Source organism: Pocillopora damicornis, chromosome 7, assembly GCF_964200805.1.
Source record: "Pocillopora damicornis chromosome 7, jaPocDami1.2, whole genome shotgun sequence".
Lineage (NCBI taxonomy): Eukaryota > Metazoa > Cnidaria > Anthozoa > Scleractinia > Pocilloporidae > Pocillopora > Pocillopora damicornis.
In genome coordinates, this window is record NC_142676.1 from 11,104,476 (window position 1) to 11,110,475 (window position 6,000).

The window sequence follows — 6,000 nt, forward strand, 5'->3', positions numbered from 1 at the left end:
CATATTTTTTTTTACCTTAATTATAAGCTGTACTGATGATGAACTAACATACTTCATCCTTCCACAATATAATTCTTTTTATGGCCAACATATCACTGAGGGTGTTGAAGAGTTTTATCAAATACAAAACAGTACACCTTGGCACAGTGTACAGTCTCTGGTGGAAGATCACACAAAATCTACAATCTTGTATGTCACAAGCCTACATTTTTTCATCAGTTAGTCATTTAGGACAGATGTATACGTGCATAAACAAAGACAGAGCTCTGCGAATAAGCATTAAAGGTTTAGATACAAAAATACTCTATAATTATGTATTTATACAACTTGCATAATCCCTTGAAAAATTATTACTGATACTCTGTTGTAATATTGACTTTACAAAGCCAAATATTTTGATGTATATTTTTTCATTCATTGGTAAACTTCAGGAGTATAAAAAATGAAAAGTTTGAATGTGTTTTATTACATGTATAACAATCAGTATTTATTGAACAATGAATGAAACATTCAAACATTGTGTTAACTCCGTATTTAAGCTGTACATCTCTTTGCTTGTTTCCAGAAGATACCCTTATCACACCCTCCCCTCCCCCCCTCCTTACCCATGGAAGATCATTTTAAATTGTGATGAAGAGGGGGTTCTCAAAACCCAGATAGGAAAGTTTTAAGCTAACGTAGGATTTGTGGGGGGAGGAAGGCGGGTTCAAACCGAAAAAATCTCCTATTGGAGGAGCATGAATATTTTTGGAACAACACATAAATCATCATAAAATATACAAGTCAGTCTTTTAATTATCTAGTCCGTTTCCTTCCCAAGAGCAATATCCACATTGAATGCAAACAAAAGTTACTTGTCGAAATATTTGGTACTTAATTTTTTTAATTACATGGTTTTTGCTGTCTTTTTCAATGAGGTCTCATATTATAGATACAAAATGTTCATTTACTGTTTAAACACACCCACATCGTAATAATTAGCAACCAGTTTTGAGCAAAATTGGAAATTATAACCCGCTTAGCTTCCTTCAACCTGGTGAAGAGCTTGATGTTTCGATGGATCGAAATTATCCAATCACAATTAAGACGACAATCACCCAATAGGCTACTCGGAAAAAGGACCAATTCCATTACGAGTAAATGTCAACATGTTTACTAACTGAAAGAAAAACAAGTTGAAGTGTTTGATAGGTAGTGTAGCAAGAACGCGATGTCGGCGAAGGAACAGAGGAGTTGCAATAGCCAGAAAGAGCCCGTGAATTATTCAAAGGAGAAGGGTGATCGAAAAAAGAAAGAAAAAAGATCGAAAAGATCTGTTCTTACATCCACTGGAAAGAAATATCAGCCTCGAAACGACTTTCCTGTCGCATTAGTGACTAGTTCAAAACGAATGTCAGTTGAAGGTTTTCAAACTGCGAGTAGTCCTTGTGGAAGCTCACCTAGGAGACATCCAAAATTGACTCGGGAACTCCACCAGGTCATCTGATTGCATATGTTTACGAAGTGACATCACTGAAACGAAATCGCTCGAATACGTTAGATTACTTTAATCTCACACTTTAGTGTTCATCTGCCAACTATCGTCGTATTTGCTTCTCTCGCGCCAAACGACAGCTCTTTGTGGAAAGACAGGAGAGCAAAACTGCCGTCAAGTTGCAACGACTCATCCTTGCTAAAGACGGTGAAACCATCTTTATGAATGATATGACTAAAGTGTCCTCGCCAAATAGTTCGGAGTACAACTTCCAATATCAAGATATCGACTACCCTATCTTTGATTCCCTGACGGCGGTCGTGGAGAATGCTGTAGATATGGGGCAAGTCAAGTCTTATTACAAAATGTGATCATTGCGGTAGTACTTCCAGAAGCTCCTCTTGTGAAATTGTGACTTTAGTTAAGTTTTCTGTCCGGAATAAGCAAGGAGGCAGTGACAAAAACCGAAAAATTTAGTCGCTTTATGGTGTTCAAAGATGTACTAGAAAAAATGATCGGTTAAATTAAAGGAAGTAATGACGATGTCATCTTAGAAAAGTTACTTATGTTGGAAAATTTTCAACTTCAAAAATTCGTCAAGGATGTTACGATTTAGTTCAGTCGCAACCATTTCAAAATGGTTTAAAAAATTCTGATGTTTCGGTAGTACTTTCAGAAGCTCCTCTTGCGAAATTGTCACATAAATTAAAGCTCTTGTCTAGAATAAGAAGGGAAGCAGTTACAAAACTGAAAGATTTAGCTGCTATATGGTGATCAAAGATGCATTGGGAAAAACAATGGTTCGGTTGAAAGAGTTCATCACAATGTCATCTTTGGAAAGTTACTTGTGTTGGAAAATTTTCGTTTCTGAACATATCTAACATGTTGACTTAGTTTTCTTATGATTAGAGTTTGGGATGAAATACTTTGTAGTCACCTTCAACCCGAAGATGCTATTGTTCATTCAACGTTGATTTTAGTTTCTTGATGAAAGTGTTAGATCAGTTGGGTAAACAACACATAAAGTTTGGATCTAATAAACTGTAACTGGATGTTGTGTTTATAGGAAATTTCTGTGTAATGTTAATAATAGTAACTTGATCAATCATCAATTTTCTGCAGAAATTGCCAAATGTCTAACAAACAAGGACAAAAAACTTCATATTCAATTTCACGAAATTTTCTCTAATATTCCCGCCTTATTATCGATGGTCAGTTTTAATGCTACAAACCGAAAACGAAAACGACTTGTAACGCGTTTCCCAAATTCCACTCGAAAGCGAAAAACGAAAAAGAATGTTAATATCAGATTTTTCTAAGAGTTGATCCTTTTTTTTTTTTTTTTTTTTTTTTTTTTTTTAAGAGCTATAGAAAACAGAAAAGCAGAGAGCATAAAGTGAATTTGAATTTCATTTCCTTCCTAGCGGAGAAAATTAAAAAACGAAATTGAAAGTCCGATTTCGGCTTTTTACAGCATAAAGAAAAACCAAAATAAAACTTGAATTTCATTTTCCTACGCAATCACAGTTAATCGAGAAGACTCGAAAATCGGTTAGCACTAAGGAACACGGATTCTACAGCCACTCGGAAAATGGAGAACTGATATACAACACAGCAAAAATCTGTGGATGGGTAACGCCCTATGCACAATTGAGACACCTCATTCCCCTCGTTTCTTCCAAAAAAATGACTGTCTTAGAAGAAAAACCAATCCCGGGGGTAGGACTCCCATACGAAACAAACGGGGATACCCGTCCTCTCGCTTAGGGGTGTAGATTTCAGATTTTGGTCTCGCGCCAACATTTTCAGCGTTCAAGGTTTCGTTTTTGGTTGCACGCGAAGAAACATGGAAAAAAGAATCATTTTTAAGCCAGATTTTTCTCTCAGGAGTAAAAAGAATGCGTGACCCACGCCTACATTGGTATCGTTCAGGAATAAATTCAAAATTTTCGACGAGCATCCCGTTAGTCCCCTTCCCGGAAAGGTAACACTTGTACAACACAAGAATGAAACATAGCAAACAAGAGTAGAACGAACGAATGCGGGACATTCAACAGCTTCTTATCATGGGCGTTCTGCGAATAGGAATACTCAAAGTTACTCAAACACTATAAAAACAGATCCTTATAAGACACTTTTTAGCCGTCCGTCCCAACACCTCTACCCCCATGTGTCTCTTGCTAACAAAACATACACTTCCACGGCTGGAAGCCTATCTACATGCATTCACGAGTTTTCTCACAAGAGCCTTTGATCTTTTTCTAAAGGAGTTTCTTTGGCATCATGTACATTACTTCATATCCTTGAAAAGAAGAGACATCGGTAGAGCGTCTGATTAACACTGATATCAATTATTTCCAACCTGTTTTAAAGTTGCTAACTAACTGATGGCTCTCTAAGTGTGTGATGCATTTGTGTTTGAAGAATGGTAAATCGTTCTGCTCTTTTTTATATCAGCTTACTTTCCTGTGTGTGTCTCTCTCTTTCACTCTCTCTTTCGTTGCCTTTTCTGTTGCTTAGAAATGACGATGTAAATGACACATGTTCATGCAGTTAGTGTACGACTTGTATGCTTCTTAATAATTGAATTGAAGATCTCACTTGAAAGATATAGAGGATTTTTTTTGTTTACCTGTTTGGCACCTCGGACCTTTGTATCCAGCAGGACATAGACATTGATAAAGTTTGTCTGAAAAACTGCTTTGACAAGTGGCGTTGTTCTTGCAAGGGTTTTCGGCACATGTTCTTGCAAAAGAAAAAAAGAACTTTCGCGCTCAATATGACACGACTTAGCCCAATTACCGTACCATGAAAATGTGTTGAAAAGTCATACCTGAACTGCTTTTGCCATACTCACTTAATAAAACTCTCATTACTGTTACAAGAGGATAATAGTCGAATAAACGCTTGTATGAAAGTGTATCCTGGTGTTGTTTACCCAGCTTAAAAGATGGTAACCAATTGAAAAAGAAGTTAATTAACTAACACCTTAATAATTGGAAGATATTCATCCCTCTGTTGTGTTTTTCTGACAGCTAGTCAGTTAACATCTCACCATGTCATTTCAACAGACGAGCTTCTTCTCTATCTTTTGCTGTAATCGACACCAACTTGATTTGCTCAACTACATTGAACGTTCAACGTCTATCCTACTGCACAAAAAATATTGATGCAATTTTGAGGAAAACAGCTCTGAACAAGCGGTAGCTTTAAATTTTCGCATGAACCTACTCGCTCTGCTTGTTGATAAGCATCTCTATGTTCGAAGGTAAATAAGAAATTAAATGCTTTTGAAGACCGTTTAGGTATTTGCATATTGAGAGGCAATTTTTAATCGCAACTGATAGCCCTAAAATAACACAAATTATACCGTTTACCGTAAAGAGCCATCACCCCAGATTAGGCTGGCTAAAAAAATGGATGGATTCAAAGATTCTCAAATGAATTATTTTCAAATTCCTTTTCTGTTTATTTTATAGCAACCTTCTCTTTGTTGTTTTGGGCTCGCATATTAATAAGGTTTTGTATTGATCGAGGTCATATTTTTTTTGTCCTAAACGAGAAAGATCGAATGATCATGAAGACAACGAGAATTATGGTAAAATATTGTAGCTTATTTTAAGAATTACACGAATAAGAAAGGATTGAATAAATTGAAACAAGGACGAGAATTAGAAATATTATTCAACAGACAGTAAAACATAGTACGCGGAAATGCAACTTATAAAATATGTTTTCTCAGCACACACTGCCATAAAGATTTTCCGGTGAAATTTTTGTACAATGTGACTGATGTGAGATTACAGAAACTGATTGAAATTTACTTTACATTCAAACGGTATAAGTGATTGCATGAAGATAAAAAATGGGTTTCATGTATAAAATATCTAATTGCTTGGAGATGTAATCGTTTTGACGTTTTGGGAAAAACGGCATATGGAAAAACGTAGTGCGCGTCATTAGTTTTCATTTCTACTATAGTAGAATTATAAAGGCCCGCCTCATCTAGGGCAGAAGGAATCTGGGAGTAATAATGGAATAAGGAAAAATGTAATAAAGATGTGAACGAAACAAAGGATATAATAAAACATTTACCTGGAGAACAGTTAGCTGCTGTGAAAAAAGAAGGCAAGAGTACGAAAATGAGATGGCGCTTGAAATCAGCAGGCATGATGAATGGCTGAAGCACTTAGTGAAGTTTAGCTTTGCTTGCGCTTTAAGTCTCACATTTAAGTCGCTCTCAAGTTGTATGTGCTGCATCAACTCGAATCTGTTTTTACTTTACAATAAAACGTTGCGCAACTGGGTGATACAATAGACTTCCAGCCTCCATCTGTCTGACAGAACTTGGGTTCATTGGTTCTTTATTAGGTTCTAGCCAATTGTAACGGCCTGTTAAACAGATGGGTTTTTTCTTTTCTGTAGCTTAATCATAAAGGGACTGGAAAGGAAACCAGAACAGAACCTCAGAGATATGGATTTCTAATTAAATTGCAGAGGCCTCCTCCCTCGAAAAATTTGAAAAT